The 23,739-nt window shown below is 36.5% G+C and overlaps 1 long non-coding RNA gene across 2 annotated transcripts; it reads left to right on the top strand.

Annotated features, from left to right (window-relative positions):
- Positions 1–4,853: 4,853 nt before the first annotated feature.
- Positions 4,854–23,243, top strand: LOC142643026 (uncharacterized). Of its 2 annotated transcripts, XR_012845800.1 has the most exons (4): positions 4,854–5,396; positions 5,800–5,899; positions 22,470–22,517; positions 22,623–23,243. It is a non-coding gene; the product is annotated as an uncharacterized LOC142643026 (long non-coding RNA). The 2 variants fall into 2 exon arrangements; XR_012845799.1 differs by lacking the exon at positions 4,854–5,396 and having other exon boundaries at positions 5,510–5,899.
- Positions 23,244–23,739: the final 496 nt, after the last annotated feature.

Consider the following 23,739-nt stretch of genomic DNA (forward strand, 5'->3'; position numbering starts at 1 on the left):
TTTCCATGATCAAGACAAATCATCTTAGTTGATATGTTATAGTCTTCGCAGATGAAATGCCCAATTTCATCACTGACTACGAACTACTCTTTAAGTTTATAAGGAACTTGTGATTTATATCTTTTGTGACTAAATCACATACAATACATCTCATGGACTATATAATAATGTCTCATATTCATGTTCCCAGTATTTTAGATAGTAATAATAAAACAAATTTATCAATTACAATATTAAGTCATACATCATGTCATACATAGCATCATACAATCAGATTTAAGGGCATTAATCCTAATAGCAAACGGAGCGCATTGTTGGCACATTAGGTACTAACGTGGCTAATTATGGAGTTGACATGGTCATTAAGAAAATATTCTAAAATACCAAGTCAACATATAAATTAATTAAAAATAAAAGAAAAAAATTTTAATTTCTCAATTTTAATTTTAATTGTAAAAAATAAAAAACAAAGAAAAAAATAAAATAAAATACAATCTAATTAAAAATAGTAATTAATTTTTTTTCTTTTTTTCTTTTCATTGTTTTCGGAAGACAAAGTAACATGTTCTTCGAGAAAAAACATGAAGAACATGCATGTATGGTTGTCCAGAAAATTAAAATAATCAATATTTACTTTTCTTTTATTGCATTTTCTTAGCAAATAAACATGCAAAAGTTCATTCAAAATCCCTATCCTCCACCAAAACCTCCAACAAATCAAACCCATAAACCCAAAAAAATTATCAAATCCACATGAAAAAAAAAGAAACCCAGAAATTTAAAATAAACATAGCAACAACAACTCAAAACCCAACACTTTGCATTTTCAGTTAATTGTCTCTTCAAATCCAATGACTCTGACCAACCAAAACATTGAAACCCAGAAAATACCTTGCAATCCGAAGCCCAAACCAACAACAAACCCAACCAACAATCACCGATCAAACCAACCAACAAACCAATCTTGCAATTCAAAACCCATGTGAACAGATTAGACCACCAATCACCACCATTACCACCAATCACTCCATCAAGCCACTACAACCCACGCCAATAACAAACGCATCCAACGATCCACCCCCACCCACCACCGGACCAACCACCACTTCACAACCATTGATTTGAGAAAGAGCGTTATAGATTTTTTAAGATCTACAATATGAGAGAGAGATTTTAGAGCTTTAGAGATTTAGAAAGATGAAAGAGAGAAAGGGAGATTTTGATCTAAGAGAGAAAGCTTTAGAGATTTTCGTTTGAGTAAGCAAAACATCAACTCTCATACTTGAACCATTATGATTTAGGACTTATTTTTATTGTTGTTGTGCTTGTTATGAAGGCCACGCAAACTGAGCAAACCCAGATTTACGATCTCTCTCTTCCCCCAACCTTCAACCTAATCGGCTCCCTCCAATACAAACTGAGGTCCAATCCATCGACTACAACTCCGTCCACCGCTACTCCATCTCCTCATTGTGGGATGACTCCACCATCACCACTAGTAAGAGAGGAAAAGAGAAAGGGTGAGTTAGAAAGAGAGATCTAAACTTGCTTTTGAAGAGAGAGAGAGAGCTTGAGAGAGTTATGAATCATTTGTGAGTTTGGATTTTGTTTTGGGTTTGTGGGGGGTTTTCAAATGTTTTATTTTTTAATTTTAATTTTGAGTCTAAAAATTGATATATTTAAATTTTGTGATGTGTTTGTTTGCCAAGAAAGGTCAAGAATATTTGAGAAAGTTGCCATGAATTTTTTTCTCATTCTTTAAAATTGAAAATAATTTTTTATTTTTTTGAATTAAATTAAAATTGAAATATAAAAATTATTTTTACTTTTTTAATTAAGAAAATACTAACGTGGCTTTTTTAATTCAGAAAAAGCTGATGTGGCATTTCAAAAATGTCAAATAAAATATTTTATTATTATTTTATTAGCCATGTCAACATCTAACATGCCAACAATGCACTCCATCTACCATATCTGATTTTTCTGTTATTGAGTTGACGGCAGGGAGCAAAATAGAATGGATTTTTTGAAGTAAAAGACTGACCTAGGAGCAAAATCAATTTAGAGACCAAATCAAGAATCGGCCCAAAAGTTTATTTTCGCTAAAAAAGTAATGTCCGTGGTAAGTTTAAATTAGAATCAATAAAAACTTACTACCTATAATTTATTGCATAAATATTATGAAAATGTAATAAATGTAGCACCTCTCATCACTAAATTGACAAGTTATAAATGATAAACAATAAAGTAAGTGGTAGGCCAAACAACTTAAAAAATAAAATGTTTTTTGATGGGATAAAATATTGTATATATAAATTTTTTTTTTCTGACAATTATGAAATTTATGGTAAAAAAAATGTTGTGTGGGAACTAGGTAGTATTATTTATTGTTGAACTGTGGCAAGAAATGTCAAAATATTAAAAAGGCAAGAAAGAGAAAACTTTGAGTCTTAAGTGGGATCCATGAACTCTCTTTTAGGGTATGTTTGGTTGAAGGTAAAATAGGGAGAATGGAAAAAAAGGGAGAGAAAAGTGGAGAAATGATGTTTTTAGTGGGTGTTTGGTTGGAAGGGAGGGAAAAAAATAAATTGGTGGGGTTCGGGCGTTTTCTCGCTAGGCCCACCAAAATGTTTTCTTCCCAAATTAGGGAGAAAAAAAGAGAAAAAATGTTTGGACAAAAAACACTCCTATGTTATGCCAAAGTGTTGGGTAACTTGGGTTTCTACTGTTCACAATTTCTGCAATTTTTTTTTTCTTGCAATTTCTGCAATTTTTTTTATACATGTTTGGTCATTTTCTATACCGTGTCAAATGTTTATTTTCTTTTCTTTTTTCTTTTATAAATTTCCTTCTTTAGTTTTTTATCCTTTTCCTTTTTTTCTCCTTTAGTTTTTTTGTCATTTTTTTAGCTTTTTTTTGTCCTTTTCTGCACTGTTTATTTTGTTGGTGCTTTTATTTTTTGTTCATCCTTTTTTTTCCTTATTTGTTACTTTTATTTTTTATGTATTAAGGGCACTTTTTTTTTATCTATTAGGGGCATGAAAGTAAATTTCTATAAACTATATTTTCTATCCCTCCACTTTTCTACACTCAAACCAAACACCATGAGGGAAAACTAAAAATAATTCTATTCTCCCATTTTTCCATCATCTCTCTATTTTCTATCCTTTCACTTTTTTACTCTTTGAACCAAATGGACTCTTAATTTTAAAATGACGAAAAAATAGTATGTACTATATGGACATATGGGCTTTTCAAGAGACTTTCTCATTTATGTGGGGTAAAATTGAGATGAAGGAAAATTGGGGGGGGGGGGGGGAGGCAAATTGCTTTTAAGCATTAATTATACAAGTGTTTTGGGAAAGGTTAGAGGGGGTAATTGCCCCCCTCATCCCCTCAGGCTCCACCAGTGGTAGTAATCATTTTTTGTTTACATGTTCATATTTTTGTTGTGGTTTTTGCAAAAGTTATTGGGCAAGTTCAATTTTTTAATACTTTATTAATGCAAATAGTTTAAGGGTTTGGTTAAGGGTGCTTTAAGTATTTGTAAGCGCACAATTGCACCTGGCCCCAAGAACAGTTATGGGCTCAGGCCCAATGAGCCTTAAACAATATGAATCTGTAGAGTGTGGGCTTGAAACCCAGGTTAGAAGTGTCTGAGGATTAAATGACAAGCCAAAGATTGTAAACGCTTGAAAACAACAAGGAATATTGTAAATCCACCTCCTCGGACGTAAGCCAAGAGCTGTTCTTATATTATCTCTTACTCTTTTTTCTTTTTGATTACAAAAAAAAGGGAAATCCCCCTTCCTGTTCTAGATTGCTCCTTAAATACTCCTCTTTTTGATACTTTGTACACGTGTTGCCCCAACTCCCCCTTAGCCTAGATATTTCTTTTCTTAGTGCCTTTGAATAGTAACCAGAAGTTTCCCTTCCACTGTTCAGGTGTCACTTCCCCATTAATGCGGCCAGGGTGGTAGGTGTAGGGTCTTTAATGTGGAGGTGGCAGCCTTTATCTTTGGTATTTCTCTAACATCGGTGCTTCCAGGACATTCAAGGGTTCACCCCTTTTAACCATTGGTCTTGACCGTGTCATTCCCTAACCTTTACCATGAAGTCCCTGGTTCTCCGGTGTCCGTCCGAGGAGAAATTCGCCCTCGGCTGGATCCTCGAATCCTCGGCGTATGGGCCGACCCGTAATACTAACAAATTCTAAACTCAAGAGCAGGTCGGCCTTCTTTAGCATGGTCCAAAGGCCCATATTCCCATCGGGGTCTTTTTACCCCCCACTGTATTCGTTACGGGACTATTTAAAAAAAAATTAATACAACTTTTAAGAAAAATATAAAAAAATATAAAAAAAAGTTAGTAATTTTTTTTTATTTTCTCATAAAAAAATTTCTAAAAATATTTTATAAATTAATGTTCTTAATGCGTCAGTTAACTTTTCTTATAATTTTTTTTTTTTTTGAGAAGGGACTTTTCATATAATTTAAATCTTGTTAATCATTTGGTGTATTCAATAGGTATTGTTATCATCTAAGATGCAGATATCTTGTAAAATATGCAAAATTTAATTGTTAGGAAAATCTGCATATATCTTTTATTTATTTATTTATTTATTTATTTGTATGGGTTTGAAGGATTTTTGGATCTGATGGTGTTGGTTGGTTTTGAATTTTTTGGTTCAAATTTGCAAGGGAAAATCGATTTGCTGCTAGTTCGAATATTATGCGTTTGATTTTCCTGTATTTGCGCTTATTGGGTTTCTTCACGTTCATCCCAACTATTTTTTTTTTATTTTTTTATCAAACGTTCATCCCAACTAAAATGAAAAATAAAACATTAATTTAATTATTTTACGAATCATCAATCAATCAATCAATTATCAATACACACACATATAAAGTATCTGTTATTGGCAAACTATTCTCAACCCAACACCTTCTTCGTTTTCAACCCGGTTACCCACGAGTCTGCCCGAATACCCGATACCCCGACTCCTTACGGGTTCGATCACGCTATTTTGGCACATGGGTTCGGTTACGCTCCCTCCATCGACGATTACAAGCTCGTCAAGGCCGTGAACGCACCTCTCGTCGCTGTGTTTTCGCTAAAAACCAGCGCGTGGAAATTGGTCGAGGGCTTTCACTACAAGAAGCCGACGGAGGTATGGGAGGGTCCACTCCCATGTGGGACTCATCTCAACAGCGCTCTCCACTGGGTATTCAAGCTTTACGGTGGAAATGAGTGCGTCATCGCCGCCTTTGATTTAGAAACCGATACGTTTCGAGACATGCCGGTGCCGCCATTGCACTTACTATTTATAGTATTCGTATTATCTCCACCACTAAAGCACGACTACTTACTATGTGATATCTGCTCTATTGCACTTGGTTGGTATTATTTATATTATCTGTTAACTTTTACTTTTATTTGATCCTCTCAAAAAAAAAAAAAAAAAAAATTTACCTTTATTTACTATACTTGGAGTATTTTTTTTTCTTAGTTTTCATTCTCCTTTTTCTCAATCTCGTGTCTTTCAATGGAAACTTACCGGTGCACCCTTTCGTGTCTCTCTCTCTTCCATTACCAAATCCCCCGCACTCTTGCCCGATACTCTCTCAAAATCCCCAGCACTTCCTCAATCTCATCCCTCCTACCGGAAAATCGCTGTCACCCATATCCTCCTCTCTTTTTATTTCATAATTTGAAGCTACGGTCTCAAGCTCTATCTATCTGTTTATTTTTACTTTTTTGAAGTGTTGTTAGTGACTGATTTGGTTTTTTTATTTTCAGTTTGATTGCCGAGGAAAGTTGTATGGGAGTGTTGAATTTTTGTTGTGTTTGGACGAAATTGTGAGCGAGGAAAAGCAGCACTGGGTTTGGGGATTTCTAGGTATTGTTTCTTATAGTTTGTTTTGAATTCCTGTTAGCAATTAATTGTGTTAGCTATTTCTGTTTGGTTGTTGGGATTTATTGGAATTTCTGTTTGACATTAGTTGAAGTATAATGGTATCTAGTTTGTTATTAAGAGGGATTTGGTTTTGGATATGGCCTTCACCTAGATAATCTAATTTGTTATTTAAAAAAATATTTTGAACAACTTTTGAGAATTGAGTTCTTTTTAGATACAACTCAAATTTTTAAGAAATTGTTATGATGTTGATTTAACAAAATAACATATTAGCAACCAAAAAAAAAGAAAAAAGAATTCCTCTACCTCACCTGATATGTTTAAGTCTGTGTTGAGACCCTACTGTAACCAGATGCTACAACTATAGGCCAGAGAGACCACTTTTTGTTGGATTTTTCTCAAAGTTGTAGCCAACCTTGTTGCTTTGTTAGTTGCTTGTTTGGGACTTAGTTAAGAGTGACTAATTGAAGGGCAGTAGCTTTCTATTGATAGGACTAAGTTTGAATTAGTTTGATCCTTATTGTTACTTGTTAGATGGTAGTCCATCAATTATTCTGGATTTCTTTGAAAATTTTGTATATTTTTTGGATGATCTTTTCTGGGGCATTAGATACGGTGTTGGAATTTCTGTGTCCATATTTGGCTTGGCCGCTAGTTTCTTATTTATGTGGATGCTAGTAAGGATGAATCTATTTTTGCTGTGTGCGTAAAGTAGTAAAATGAAGTTATACTAATGAAGTTAATGAAGTTATAGTGATGGTGTTCAAGAGATGTTGATATGATTGAAGGGCCTTCACAGAGAACTACTACAAATGCACCTTATATTGATATTAAACTACCCATGATTTAAGTTTGAGTACTTGAGCTTGGGCTGTTTAAAGCAAGTTTTTGTATCTTTATTGAAGCACCCACATAATGTTAAAAGGAGATGGAAAAGAAAATTCTGATGACAACAAGCAATTAAAGACAAGTAATTGCGTTTACTACGAATCTTAGAAGGAATAAATGAATCAATTAGATCTAATAATACTATTATGCAGCGCATTTATTTTTCTTGGTGAAAAACATAAATGCTTGTTGTGATTGTATCAATTTTCTTTCATGCCCTTTGTCTTGATTGGTCTTAATTGTTTTTTACTAGAATTTTGTATCAATTTTGTATCCTTGTTATGGTGTTGTTTGGTGTTGAGGGGTTACATTGAAATCCAACATGTGTGAAGCATTGGTTTTCATTGATCAACTACTTTCAAAAAAATAATGGAAGTAGCAATATTATTTGAGCATCTTCAATAGCTTTTCCAATTTTTTGTATTGTTTGGAGAGTGAACAGTTATTTTTGCCTTTTGCTTACCATATTTTTCAAATACACTTTCCAACAGACTCTCTATCATTTCTCTATCCCATTAAAATATTATTTCTTCATTCTTTCTTTAATCTTCCTTTATTCTTCCTTTATCCATTCCCAACTACAATATTTTTCAAATTCCCACCAGCTTACTTTTAAATCTCCCAGCAATAATATTTTCAAAATTTTCAACATATTTTCCAACAGTTTTTTTTTTTAATGGTCATATTTTTCTTGTTCACATTAATTTTCATTTATCAAATCTATGTAATTTGATTTGAAATTTATTTATCCATTAAATTTTTAATAAAAAAATCATTAATTGTTGCTTAGTTCTAATTTTTTAGATTATTATTATTATTATTTACTAACTTATAACGACCCCTTTCTATTTTTTCTCAAAATAAAAAACCTACCTAATTTTAAAGACCACACATTTACTCTTAAAAAAGCACCAAGGGATTAACTCAACTGTTCATTATAATTCTAAATACCACACATTTTCACTCCTAATTTATTATTCAACCTCAACCATTTTATTTACTTCACATTTTTCCATGTTGCATAGAGAGAGACACACACACACACAAACACAAAAATAGTCGAGAGATCACAAGAGACAAAACCTATGTTGCAAGGACACACCAAATTTGGCCAGGTACTAATGTTGGACACGTGTCGGACATGGGTACTGGTAAGACACACCTAAAAAAATGTACCTAGCGCGTACCTGGAGATTAAAAAAGAAAAAAAGAAAAATTTGGGTACGTTGCGGAAATGTTCGAGACACGCTGGGTGCGTCATGGACGCGGGATATTGTAGAAAAAAACTGGATTTTTACACCTGGACCATTACTGACCATCGATCAAACGAAAAGCCTTCAGCCTTCTCTCACTCTCTTATGGCCTGTTTGGATGTTTAAAAAAGGAGGGAGAGTAGAGTAGAGGGAAGGGGAGTAATTCAATTACCTTGTTTGGGAGTTTTTTAAGGAAGGAGGGGGAGGGGTTTGGAGGGGTTTGAAGGGGTTTCAACTACCTCCAACCCCCTCATTTTTAATTCCTCCAAATTGGAGAGATTTGGAGGGAGAGTAGAGCACATAAAATTATTGATAAAGTAAATTACCTAATTTACCCTTATTATATTTATAAAATTACAATATTAAAAACAAGGGGAATGGCTAATTACTCCTTTCCCCCTTACTAATTATAAAAACATCCAAACAAGGTGGAGGGTAATCATTCTCCTCTACTCTCCTCCCCACTACTTCCCTCCCCTCTACTCCCCTCTACTCTCCTCCCTCTCTAAACTCCCAAACATGCCATTAGCCTCCCTCTCGCGTTTCCCTCTTGGTTTGCCCTCTTGCATAGATCGGTGACCAACGAAGCACCTCCGATGTAGATCGGCAACGAATGAAGCCCCTCCGATGTCACCAAGGCTCTGCCGGTTTGTTTCTCTCTCACCCTTTGGCCCTGGGTCTGGCGCTCAACCTGGGTTTTCTCTTCTTTCTTTTCTTTTTTATTTTGGTTTTCTGCGTTTGGGTTTTCTCTACTTTCGTTGTGACCTGTCGTTTAGCATTTATAATTTTATAGTTGTGACCTGTTTATTTATTTATTTGTTTTTTTGTTTAGCTTAGCACTTGTACTGACTTATTTTATTTGTTGTGACTTGCCTGCTGGCTGTGAGCAATTTGTCCATTTAGTATTTATTAAGTTGAAATATCATTAGGTAAAATAATTTTTTTGGTTATGTATTATTGCTGTGATATAATTTTTTTATATTTATTAAATTGAAACATTGTAGGTAAAATAAGTACCAAAAAATTGATTTATAGGTTTTAATAATTTTAAAACTTAAAATAAATATAAATTATGTCCAAAAATATTTAAAATATAACTAAAAATAAATATTAATTAATTAATTAATAGCCGTACCTCAGACTTGCCGTGCCCTAATTTTTCAAAAAATGCCGTACGCTCATACTCATATCGTACCCATACTCGTGTCTGTGTTTGTGCAACATAGGGCAAAACTCGTTGAGAGAGAGAGAGAGAGATAGAGAAAGATCGCCGCTGCGAAGGCCAGTTGAGATCAGGCAAAACCCGAGAGTGAGTTGCCCAAAGGACAAAACCAGTGGAGATTGGCGTTAACTGTGCAACTCTGCCTCGACCACTCCACTGCTCGTCCTCCTCCCCACTGCCAAGTGTATGCTAACTGGTTTACCTCCACCTTGAGTTTGGAGATGTTTGAGAGAGAAAGGAGGTGGGTTGATTTGTAGCTGTTGAGATAAAAGTTGAATATTTTAATCGGTTGTTTTTTATTTTGTTTAATTTTTTTGCTAATGAACAGTAGCACTCCAGGCAAAGAGAGTGACTGTTCATAAAAACTTTTTGCATTTTAGAGAGGCTATTAGAGCATCATTTTGTGGTTAGACTCTCTAAAATAGAGAGGATTTTGTGTTTGCCAATACTGTTGGGGACACTCTTACTGATTTCTTGACAACTTTGGTTGAAATGGGGACATTTGGTTTAAACTCTAGTTCATTTAAGTCAAGTTCTGTTCAGATAATTTGAATAGTAGGCACAAATAGTTTATAGATGACTCGAGTTTCCTTAGGCTACATTTGGTTGGAGGTGGACTGGGGAGGATAGAAAAGAAAGGAGAGAAAATAGCATTTGGTGTTGTTTGGTAAGGAGATTTTTTGGTGGGGCCCATGCATTTTCTCTTTGGGCCCACCAAACTGTAATGTTCCCAAAATGGGGAGAAAACTGGACCGGTTATTTGGACAAAAATGTCCCTCACTGCAACGTTCTTCTCCTTACCTTTTTTTTTTTTTGTTTTTCTCCTCTGTTTTCTTTACTGTGCAAAGTTCACTAACTTCTCTGTGCAACGTTCTTATTAATTTCCCCAACCAACTTCACTTTTGACTTCTCATTGTTGTTTTTTTTCCATCCATTTTATATTTTTGTTTCCTGTTTCCCTCATTTTTTTTTAGGTTTTTTTTTTTGCATCATCTGTTTTGGGTTCTTATATATATATATATATATATATATATGTATGTATGTATGTATGTATATATTTATAAATTTTTAATAAAAATATGATTTATTACTTCTTTTATCTAATAAGGGCATGAGAGTAAATTTATACAAACTACATTTTCTATCCTTTCACTTTATCATATTCCAACCAAACACAAATGAGGAAACTAAAATCTCTTCTATTCTCCCTATTTTTTCATCCTCTCCTTATTTTCTATCCTCCCACTTTTTCATTTCTCCAACGAAAGAGACCCTTCAACTCGATTTTGATAAAAACAAGTTCCAATTAGGATTTTTTTTTTAAATTGCCACATCAGCCATTGCCAGCTTAGCCAATGTGACATACAGCTTGATTTTAAAGCAATTGAGATGTACCTGAAAATTTTATTTTGCAAAAATCAAGTTCCAAATGAGGGCTACCTTCCTAAATATTTTGGAATGGGGTCTGTTTGGCTAACTTGTGGAATAATGCCAAACAGCAAAATTGCCCTATTTCTATTTGTTCCTTTTTGGTCCTTGTTAAATCTTTTGTGCCAAACTCAAGTTTCCTATTTTCTAACCCCATGTTTGAAATTTTCTTTCAAGTTTCAATTCTTCTCTCTATATAAGGAAATGAGGACTATTCTTAAATTATAGTATCATATTATATGTGCACATTCGTTTGGAGCATTCGATTATTGTGTCTTTGAGCTCTTTCAGCTTCGTTAATGGTGGCTGAGACTGCCTTAACTGCCTCTCTCCTTCCATCTCAGATTGCCAAGCATACCCCTTTCACAATTTTCTTCTTGGGCCTCTCCGTTTCAAGTTTTAATCTTCTATGAGCCTTTTAAGATCAGCAGGTCCTTGGTTTCCCAGAGAAAGCCCTCTCTATCTTTGTGATGTAGGGAATGTGTGTAGGCTGAACTGTTTTGGGTTTGTTAAACATTTAGTCGCCTCTCTCCTTCCATCTCGGATTGCCAAGCATACCCCTTTCACGATTTTCTTCTTGGGCCTCTCCTTTTCAAGTTTTAATCTTCTATGAGCCTTTTAAGATCAGCAGGTCCCTGGTTTCCTTGAGAAAGCCCACTCTTTTTTTTTTGATAAGCAACATAAGAATATTATTAAAAATAGAAAAAGTGTCAAACCGAGTACATTGGGGATGTAATATGGGGGGCACAAATCAAGAAACAAAAGTACAACGATCAAGAAAAATAGAAAAAGAAGAGCAAGAAAAATGAGAAAAGACCACACTCCATTCAAAGAGAGTGTGCAAGAAAAAAGACTTAAGCTTTAGCAAAAAACGTTCACAACCCTCAAAACTTTTAGCATTCCTTTCACGCCAAATGCACCATATTAAGCAATGAGGCACCAATCTCCAAACATCAAAGTGACGATGTCGCGCAAACTTTCCTTGGCAAGCCTCAAACAGTGCAAGAATAGTATGAGGCATAACCCATTGAATACCAAACAAGCAGAAAACCATAGACCACAACTCCCAAGCTATGGGGCAATGAAGTAGAAGATGATCCACCGACTCCCCACATCTCTTACACATAGCACCAGTCAAGCACTAGCACACGTCTTTTACGAAGGTTGTCTGTTGTTAAGATCTTACCTAAGGAAGCAGACCAAGAAAAGAAAGCTACCCTTGGAGGAACCTTTGATTGCCATATCATTCTCCATGGGAAGGAAACAAGAGTAGGAGGGTAGAAGGTGTTATAATATCCTCTAACCTCAAAACCTCCATTCCTTGCAGGCTTTCAACAAACTTTATCTGGACTAAACCCCCTCACTGTCGAAGAATAGACCAACCCCATAAACCGATCAAAGGCTTCTTCTTCCCAATCTTGTGGAGGACGACGAAATTGCTCATTCCAGTAAAACCTCCCAGCAGACCAACCCATAACTTCAGCCACCGAGGAATCCTTTGACCTACTAAGACAATAAAGCTACGGAAAAGGCCTCTTGGAAAGTACAATCCCCTCACCACACATGCTTCCAAAATCACTCTAGTACCATCCCCACATCATATACAAGGAGTTTAGAGAAGTTCAACCAGCCACTTATAATGTATCTCCACGAGTTGACCCCATAAGGACTTGTCACATTTTTCGTACACCAACCACCCCAAATATTCCCATATTTTGCCTCTATAAAGCATCAGTCTCCATGCTATACCTCCACAACCATTTCCCTAGCAAGGCAGAATTAAAGGTTCCCAAACGTCTTATGCCCAATCCCCCAACCTGCAAAGGCTTACAGACCTTGGTCCATTTTACTAAATGAATTTTAGGTTCACCACCAATCCCATTCCATAGAAAATCTCTCTGTAATTTCTTCATACACTTTGCCACCTTACCAGGTAAAGGGAGAAGGGAAAGGAAGCATGTAGGTAAAGATGAGAGTGAGCTTTTATTAAGTGTCACCTTACCCCCTTTAGATAAATACAGTCTCTTCCAATCTGCTGATCTCCTCTCCATTCTCTCTAGGATAGGATTCCAAACAGATAAATCCTTAAACTTAGCACCTAATGGAAGGCCCAAATATTTCAAGGGCAGAGAAGACTGCCCACACCCCAATAGACCCACCAAAGCCTCCATATTGTGCACCACACCAATAGGTACCAACTCAAATTTCCCCAAATTAATATGAAACCGTGACACCTCCTTAAATCTAGCAAGAATATCCCTCCAATTAGCAATCTGAGAAGGTTCGGCATCACAAAAAATCAGGGTGTCATTTGCAAATAGAAGGTGAGACACCATCACTAATGGACCAGCCGTACTACCCACAGAAAAGCTTGAGAATTACCCATTGGAGGCAGCCACATCCAAAATACGACTAAATGCCTCCATCACAATATCAAACAACCATGGAGATAATGGGTCCCCTGACCGAATCCCCTTAGAACTTCCAAAGAAATCGGAAAGACTACTATTGATCAGAACGGAAAACTTTACTGTTGAGATGCAATACCGTATCTATTTTCTCCATTTCTCTGAGAAACCACAATGGTGAAGCATATACATTAAAAATTCCTAACTCACATGATCATATGCCTTCTCCACATCCAATTTACACAACACACTTGGAATTCTTGACTTCAATCTACTATCAATACATTCAGAAGCAATCAAGATAGAGTCCAAAATTTGTCTACCCTTCACAAAGGCATTTTGTGAGTCCGAAATAAGCCTATGCGCCACCCTACTAAGCCGATTAGGCTACACCTTTGAGATAATCTTATAAATCCCACCAACTAAGCTTATAGGCCGAAAATCATTTACCTCCACAGCATCCATTTTCTTGAGAAAGCCCACTCTATCTCTGTGATGTAGGGAATGTGTGTAGGCTGAACTGTTTTGGGTTTGTTAAACATTTAGGAGGTAGTTAGGCACTTCTGCAAGAACACTAAATTCCAATGAAAAGCACACAAAGGCTTAAAATCACTAATTCTCAAAATTGATTTAAAAAATGAGAGTACAAGAGTACTTATACAATCTTTCCATTAGTTTCTTGCCGAGTGTCAAACTAACATTGGTTACATCTAATACAAGTAACTATTTTTATTAACAAGACTAACTAATTCAAATAAGAAAGACTACCATATAAGCTAACTGCCTTAAGGCCCTTGTTTGGATACAAAGATAGCTGTAACTGACTGTTCTCAACAGCCAAGGCTGCTAGCTTGACCCAATCAAACATCTTAAAACAGCTTAGAAAATGCTCTTACATCAGGCTGCCCTTCTTAGAAAGCACTTGGCCTCAAGTGCTCTTGGCCTCCATTGGATCATGGTAAGGAGTAAGCCAACACATTGAAAATATTAGAGATAGACATGAGGGAAGGTAGCTCAATCTCATAGGCATTGTGATTGATTCTCTTCAACACCCTGCAAGGACCATACTTCCTTTGTCTCAACTTAGCATACTGTCCTTCTGGTCTTCTATCCTTAGAAATCAACACCCAAACTAAGTCCTCAACTTCAAACAGTTTACTGAGCAAATCAATTGCAGCTTTGTATTTGGCATTGGTTGCTTCTAGCTTGGCCTTGACTTGTTGGTGGACTTGCTGCATCACTTCTGTCATGTTTGTAGCCTTTCAATGAACCCTCTGGAGTATTGGCAAGGCTACCAAATCAGTGACACTGGTAGGATTACTGCCATAGACTATCTTGGACTACAGCTTGGACTTCTGTTAATTGAGATGTTAAAAGCAAATTCTGCAATTGGCAGAATCCCCTCCCACTCTTTAGGATGGTCACCTACCAAACATCTGAGGATATTGCTCAAGCTCTTGTTAACTACTTCTGTCTGTCCATCAGTTTGGGGATGAAATGCTGTGCTGTAATCTTAGCTGGTACACCCACCTTCTTCCACAAAGTCCTTCAAAAATGGCCTAAAATTTGTGTCCCTTTCTGAAACAATAGAGTGAGGTAGACCATGGAGCTTGTAGACATTCCTGAAGAAAAGATCAGCCACACAGGAAGCATCATTGGATTTCCTGCTAGGAATGAAATGGGCTATCTTGCTAAACCTGTCAACAACATGTATACTGTCTGCTCTTCTTACTGTTGGAGGTAAACCCAAGACAAAATCCATGCTAATGAACTCCCAAGGCTTGGAAAGCACAGGTAGAGGAAGATAAACGCCAGCATTGGTGGCTGCCCCCTTGGATTTCTGACAAATCAAACACCTCCTGGACCAGCTTTGACACATCTACTTCCATGCCTTTCCAATAGTATTTCTGTTGTAGTCAATGTCTTATCTCTTCCAAAATGGCCTAGATTATGGACCTCCAGACCTCCAGCAGCAATTGATCCCTTGAAGAACACTTAGGAACACATAGTTGTACTCCCTTGAACAGAGAGCCATCCTTGTAGAAATCAGGATAGGCTGCATAGTTGCTTTGCTTGATTGCAACTAAGACAGGCTGCAACTTCTTGTCACCCATGTAATGTTCCTTGAACACATCAAAGCCAGGTACTATAGCTTGCATGTGGCAAAGCAGGGCCTGTCTTCGACTTAGTCCATCAGCCACTTTATTTAAGACACCTGCCTTATGCCTTATGCAGCAATTGAATCACTGTAAATAGGCAACCCACTTGGCATGCCTTTTATGCAGATTTTGCTGCTTATGCAGGTTCTTAAGTGCCTTATGCAGCAATTGAATCACTGTAAATAGGCAACCCACTTGGCATGCCTTTTATGCAGATTTTTCTGCTTATGCAGGTTCTTAAGTGCCTCATGATCAATATTAAGAATAAATTCTTTATAGGCAAGATAGTAATTCCAATACTTTGACATTTATCAAAAATAGAAAAGTAATTCCAATTCTTGATAGCTTGGACTAAAGCATAGAACTCTAAATCATAAGTACAATAGTTCAATTTAGCACCATTGAGTTTCTCACTAAAGAAGGCTATAGGTTTAGTTTCTTAACTAAGAACTCCCCCAATACCATGGATTGAAGCAACTGTATCCAACTCAAAAATCTTCTCAAAGTTTGGAACTTGCAAAACAAGTGCTGTAGTGTGCGTTTGGATTGAAATGAAAAATGATAATTATTTCACTTTTCAACTTATCTTTGCTACTATTCATGGGTCTCGCTACACTTTTTGACACTATTTATGGGTCTTACTGTACTATTTCAACTAACTTTTACCTTTATTTACAGTACTTTCAGCAATAATTTTTCAGTTTCAGCAAAATAAGCGATATCCAAATACACTCATAGTGAGAGCTTTCTTGAGAGCTGCAAAACTGTCATTTACTTGAACTAACCAAACTAGGTTCTTTTACTTCAAACAATCAGTTAAAGGAGTTCCAGATAAACCTTTTGTAGATAGTGGCTAAGCCATGAAAGCTTCATACTTCACTGACTGATTTGGGAATTGGCCACTCAAGAATGGCCTGCACTTTAGAAGAATCCATTTTGGTACCTTCTGTAGAAATGACATACCCCAAAAATCCCACTTGATTTGTTGCAAAAGGGCATTTCTTTGTGTTTGCATAGAATTTGTACTTGCTTAACAGCTCAAACACTCTTTTAAGATGCTCTAAATGATCACTCAAGCTCTTAGAATACACTAAAATGTCATTAAAATAAACCATTGCACAGACTCCCAACACAGGCTGCAATATTTGGGTCATCACTCTCATGAAAGTACTTGGAGCATTTGTTAGCCCAAATGGCATCACCAATCATTCAAACAAGCCATGAGGGGTTTTAAACGTTGTCTGCCATTCATCTCTAGATCTCATTCTAATCTGGTGATACCCACTCCTCAAGTCTATTTTAGAAAATAACTTGGCTATTTTAGAAAATAACTTGGCACCAGATAAACAGTCCAACATATCATCTAACCTTGGAATTGGAAACCTATACTTTATTGTTATCTTGTTAATAGCCCTACCATTTACACACATTCTCCAAGAGTCATCCTTTTTGGGTGTAAGGAGGCCTGGGACAGAACAAGGACTAGTGTTAGGCCTAAGGTATCCTTTAGCCAACAACTCTCCAACTTGTTTTTGAATCTTTGCCTTCTTTAAAGGTGTCATTCTATAAGTAGGCCTATTAGGTAATGATGCACTAGGATCCAAATCAATACAATGTTGAATGTCTCTCATGGGAGGTAAATCACTAGGCAATTCAGTAGGAAACACATCTTCAAATCCCAAGATTAATTGCCTAATCTCTACTGGTATATTCATAGACTCCAACTCTAAAGTAGACAACAACATATACACAATCCCTACTTCCAAACTTTCATTCATAAAGGACTTAGTGATCAAGAATGAAGAATTAGGAATAGAGGACTTTAGCTTTCTTCTTTTGTGGCAGTAGAATGAACTTCTTCCCATCTTTGATCAGGCTAATGAGTTCCTTCTCCCATCATGCATGGTTCATCTATCAAATTGCCAAGGTCTGCCTAACAACAGGTGGCAGGGCATTTATTTTGACCACATCACATAGGACTTCATCAAAGAATTGCTTCCTTATTGAGAAAGACACCAAGCACTGCTTGTCAACCTTCACAAAACTCCCTTTTTTTTAAGCCATGACAGCTTGTAAGGTTGAGGATGATCAGTTGTCTTCAACATCAGCTTGTCTACTACTTCTTGAGAAATAACATTCTCACAAGACCCTCCATCAATGATCAAATTACACATGCTGTTTTGGATGGAACATGTAGTGCAAAAGATGTTACCCCTAAGCCCTTCTTTCTCATCTTTAAAACTTAGGAGTTTGAAAGGTCTCCTAGTCACCAGCATGAGACCTTCTTCCCCATTAGTATCTTCTCCTAACTGAACTGCTTCCTCTTCTTGGATTGCTTCCAGTTCTGACATTGTATTCTCAACACAAATTTCATCTTCCTCTAACAATAAGGCTTTATTTCTGGTTTGTACTGCAGAATTCTTACATTCATTAGCCTTACGCCCCTTCTCACCACACATAGCATTTGAATACTACTCCACTGGCACTTGAGTTCTGACTTCTTTCTTTGTTGACTCCATTGCCTTTCCAAGGCTTGGATGCAGGCAGCACATGGTTTCTTGAACCACCAAGGTTTTGAAGTTGCATTGCCTTTCTAGCAAGTTGCCTTTCCATCATGATTGCCCTACTGTAAGCCTCAGACAATGTACATAATGGATACATACTCAAAGAATCTTGAATAGAAGGCTTCAATCCACTAAGATACCTCGCTATCTGCTGCTCTTAAGTTTCTTGTAGATCCAATTTTGACAAAAGTTTGTAGAAGATCTCATTATAATTATCCACAGAACTTGTTTGCCGCAAATTATGCAGATTCTTGTAAAGAGAATGCATGTAGTTGAAAGGTAGAAACTGCTTCTCCAAGGCTTTCTTCATCTTGGGCCATTCTTGAATCTCTCTCTTTCCCATCCTTACTCTCTGCATCTGTAATTGCTTACACCATGCTGAAGCTCTTCCTTTCAACTTAATTGCCACTAACTTTACCCTCTTGTGGTCAGGAATCTCATGGTATTCTAAGATCCTTTCCACTTGATTAAGCCAGTCAACAAAATCTTCCGCTATTAAGTTGCTATTGAATTCTGGAAACTCAATTTTGAAATTGTCTTCCCATTTCTGTTCAGTGTTAGGAATCCGGTGGTTTCTAATGGGGATAGATAGGAATTATAGGCGGATTGATGGGAATTGTAGAGAAATTGACTTAATTCGAGGTAGTCACCTTCCATAGAGAAAGAGATTAAGAGAGAGAGAGATGCACTAATGTACTAAGAAGTTGGTTTATTCTTCAATTGATATCTAATATTGAATTACAACCATGTATTTATAGGAAACTAACTCTAATATCATTGGCCCACATGGCTCAGGATAGTTGGCTAGTTAATTCAACATGTGCTTTATGAATTAAGACGTGTTAAATGAGCTACATGTGCTCAAATCCTAGCTAACTGATCATAATCTCAACCAATTAACTAACTACCTAACTAAAGGGATTACAGCAATTATTTCATATTACTAACATTTCCCTGTCCTTGAAAACACCTTGCCCACAAGGTGTTGTTGTGAAATGACACCTTCATTAGGGGAAACCGGCCGCTAACCCAATATGCCAAAGCATCTTGACCGTTGATTACATGAATAACTCCAAAGCAATTAATCATAGCCCATGACATAGGAGCATAACGCAAAGCAGTCGTATTGAACTTAACTTTCAGCAATATAGAACTCAATTTCTTATAAAAATTGAGATCATCTTAGCTATGGAATCCATCATTTATCCCACAATTATAACCAAGAAAAAAAAGCATCTAGTTCCTTGGCTTTGTGACAGCTACTAAGGAGCAAGATGTGGCCCCCATAGCAAAGTCCAAATTCAATGGAATTGCCACCAACATACATGACTATTAAGTCCACGCTACATTCTTGATTACATGAGCAGCCCCATTTGTTGAAGCATGAGTTTGGCCAACGTCAAACACCATTTGATCACTTATATTCACACCAACAATGTGTTCTTGCTCCACACCAAGAGCAACAGGTTCATGTATTGTGGATTCTTGGTCAGTAGTGTGTTCTTGCTCCACACCAACAGCAATAGGTTCATGTATTGTGGATTCTTGGTCAGTCGAATCAAGAGATTGTAGCTTTTCTTCTGTCATATTCTCAAAAACCTCTTGTAATCTTGAGAGCTCTTCATTCATGGCCTTGTTAGATTCAGCCAAGGCCTTGACTTTCTTTGAAACAGTCTTGTAAGATTCTGTCAAGGCCTTATAACCTTCTCTGAAACTTCATTCACAATTTTCAAGATTTCTTGCCAGTCATATTCACCCGTCTCAAGATCGACGACTCTGATACCAAATGTTAGGAATTTGGTGATTCCTAATGGGGATGGATAGGAATTATAGGGGGATTGATGAGAATTGTAGAGAAATTGACTTAATTCGAGGTAGTCGCCCTTCATAGTGAAAAAGAGATTGAGAGAGAGAGAGAGAGAGATGCACTAATGTACTAAGAAGTTGGTTTATTCTTCAATTGATATTTAATGTTGAATTACAATCAAGTATAGAAAACTAGCTCTAATGTCATTGGCTCACATGGCTCAAGATAATTGATTAGTTAATTCAACATGTGCTTTATGAATTAAGCTATGTGTTAAATGAGTTGCATGTGCTCAAATCGTAACTAATTCATCCTAATCTCAACCAACTAGCTAACTACCTAACTAACGGGATTACAACAATTATTTCATATTCCTAACATTTAGGCTCTCTTGGCTGGACCATAACAGGAACATGGCCTTGCCTATCTTGATTCCTACTTTGCTGCCTTTGTCTTTGAATTGGGACAAATGGCTCCTCATTCTCCCCATCCTCTGAAGCATCATTCTCAGCAACATTATGACCAGCTTGCTGCTGTGGAAACACCCTATCTCTTCCCAAATACTCAATGAAGGCATTTAATTACCTTCTCAATAATGCTACCTCAGCTGCGAAATCAAGTTGACCCCCTTGATCCCCTTTTCGTTGGCTGTAGTGTCTTCCCCATCTACTGCAGAAACAGTAGCCTTCTTTCCCTTAACCTTTCTTCCCTTCTCACTTACCATGACTTATTGAAGGCTGTGGTTAACTAAAGGAAGGTGTTTAGGATCAGAATTAACAATCAAGAATGAATCTTGATGGGTTCATGGATCTGGGATGAAGAAAAAAAATGCAAAGGTACTTGAATCCTAGGATCTCAAGCTATAATACCAAACTGACGTAGGGAATGTGTGTAGGCTAAAACTGTTTTGGGTTTGTTAAGCAATGAGAGTTGCTTAGAACATTTAGTAGGTGGTTAGGCATCTCTGCGAGAACACTTAAGTTCCAACGAAATGAAAAGCACACGAAGGCTTAAAATCACTAATTCTCAAAAAATTGATTACAAAAATGAGTACAAGAGTACTTGATGCAAATCATGTTATGAAGAGCGAAGAGTTTTTTATTGTTTTCCTTCTCCTATTTGAATTAGGATTTATTTACTCTATCATGTTGAATTAAAATCCTTTTTCCTAGTTGAATTGAGATTTTAATTGTTTTTCTTTTCCTAGTTAAATTGTTTTTCCTTTGTTAAGTAGAAGTAGGTTTATTAATTTTTTTCCTAAAAGGAGTAGGATAACTTCTATTCCTATATATACTCTTATAGGGTGGTGATTTATTGTTATGTGTTTATTAATAAAAGTTTGCTAGAGATGTTTTCTTTATTATTTTGCTTACTAGCCTAGTGTTCTTGTAGAACTTAGGTTTTGTGGAAGAGTTGTAGCAATTTTGTGTTATAGATTCTGCTTCTACACACGTGCTGCATCAGTACTTATACAATTTGTCCTACAACTAATAACCATTAGTTTCTTGCCAAGTGTCAAACTAACACTGGTTACATCTAATACAAGTAACTAGTTCATTAACAAGACTAACTAATTCAGATAAGAAAGACTGTCATTTAAGCTAACTGCCTTAAGGCTCTTGTTTGGAATTAACTATTCTCAACAGCTAAGGCTGCTAGCATGACTCAATCAAAACATTTTAAAACAGCTTAGAAAATGCTCCTGCATCACTTTGAACACTAGGTGCCGGGTTGCGTTATCAAATGAGAACATCTATTCCAAGGCCCTCGCTGGTTGGCCTCTCCTATTGCTCAAGTTGTCCCTTGCTAACAGTGAGTCCAATTTAACTTGAATCTAATTCTTTGTGTTTACCTTTAAGTTGGGTTTTTGTTCTCATATTAAGTTTGTATATTTCTTATTATAAGATGCTTAATTTGTTCATTGGTTTTTGTTACAATTCTTGTAAGAATGGTTTCTTGGTTGACAGAGCAACCGGGTATTTTCTACATATACATATTTATGTGAATAACCATTTTAAAAAAAAATTTGTGCTTAATTTATTCATTGGTTTGATGAGATTCTTGTAAAAAGGGTTTTTTTATAAAATAAAAATGGGGTTTTGTAAAAATCAAAATCTAAAAGCTAAAAGTTTAAGCAAATGCGAAAGATGCTCCAAGTGGACATGAATTTGCATGGTGGGTTTATTATTATTATAATATTTTTTTTCTCTGTGGCGGACTTGGAGTAGTTGGTCCTTTGTACTTCTCTTCGCCACAGCCCCCCGTTTTGCCGGCCTGATTTGCCTTGTTGGGCTTAGTGTTCTGTTTTGGGCCATACTGTACATGTTTTATTAGTATTTAAATATGGGCCTTTGGACCTGGGCCTCTTAAGGCCCTTAGAAAAATGGGTCCCGAACAAAATCTTTACCCCCTTCTGTCTTATAATACCTAATGTTTACTGAACTTTTATTTTCTTTATTCTTAACCATTATTTTATACTTTTATCATTACGGGAGTATAAAGCTAGAGCATTATCAATTAAAGAGATGGGAGTTTATCACCGAAATTTAAGGGCTTTAAAAAGTAGGTGCAGTGATGTCATCCTTCGTGTATGTCACCATATGTCACCATCGTGACGGGATCAAGTGTCCAGCTTTGCCAGGACTACATGGTCATTTTATCATTGATGTAAATGCTAATTTACTGAAATAACTGTCCAAATGTGCTTATAAAAGGAGCGGTTAGAGTTCCCTAATTGTATATATCTTGTATTCTCGATTGAGTTTGTTTGAGAGATGTCGCTATATGAGTTATGCCACAGAATTTTAATTGCTTTGATAACAGCCGTGGGATGGTTTGGGGGAGGAATGTTACGTCAGGAGCCTCCATTATGTAAGTTGCCACCCATTTGCTTACTGAGCTATTAACTTTAATGCCTTAGTTGTGATTTTTGCTGAATTTTAATATATATTCCCTTCCTGTCTTTTGATTAATTAGCCAACAGCTATTCCCCGAAAATTTCCCACTCTACAAACCCGCAATGTAATGTTATCCAGTCGGCTTCTGCTAATCATTCTACTATTAAGCAAAACAATGCATCAGGGCCAGTCGCACGATCGAACGTAGCCCAACATCCAGCAAGACAGAGCAATTCCGAATCTAGTCCAATGACTGAGCACGGGCCGAATTGGGTGGGGTTGGTGAGGTCACCAGAAACCCAAACCCAACCCAGGGCCAGTCACACGAGCGAACGCAGCCCAACATCCAGCAAGACAAGGCATTATCGAATCCAGTCCAATGACTGAGCACGGGCCGAACTGGGTGGGGTTGGTGAGGTCACCAGAAACCCAAACCCAACCCGTTAAGAATAAGATTAGTGGATGGGGAAACCGAACCAGCCTGCAAGGTTTATGAGATCATCGGTCTATGGTCGGGGTTTTACTTTCTTTTCTTTTTTTTTTCTTTCTTTTTCTTTTTTTCTGGGTGTTGGGTCTTTTGCTTTTTTGGAGTTATTTTCTATAATATTGGCAACCAAATTTCAGCTCATACCTTGGCACACTACACCAAAGGATTTGATAACTTTGTAACTTGGATTGAAGAAACTCCACATTTTATTGAGTCCTTGGTGATTCAGGATGCTGTGTATCTTTCCTTATATTTATAAATCTCACGTATTTCTCATCAAAAAAAAAAAAATTGTTTCCACTTTGAGAACTTGATCAATTCTCAATATTTAAGACACTATTATCACTTGCCAAATTTTATTCTAGTTTAATTTTGACTTTGCGTAAATTTATTAATGACCCATCTCATTTAAAAAATGCAATCTGAATTTATTTCACCCTCTTAATTTATTTCCTTTCAAAGAAAAGTTTAAATTCAAATTAGGATTCAAGAATCAATGTCTAATAGGGTAAAGGCTGGTTATTGGAACTATTGTGTCCCTCCTCCTTTCGAGGCCAAAGAAGGAAATAATATTTTGAGAATACAAGCACAACATTTCTAACCATGTAACAATTCACTGCACACACTTGGTATGATGGTCACTCCATAAGTATAAGTGTTTGTGGATTGTGGAGGGTAAAAGACAGGTTCAAGTCTTTAGGAGAGAGCT

This window comes from Castanea sativa, chromosome 7 (assembly GCF_040712315.1).
Source record: "Castanea sativa cultivar Marrone di Chiusa Pesio chromosome 7, ASM4071231v1".
NCBI classification, from domain to species: Eukaryota; Viridiplantae; Streptophyta; class Magnoliopsida; order Fagales; family Fagaceae; genus Castanea; species Castanea sativa.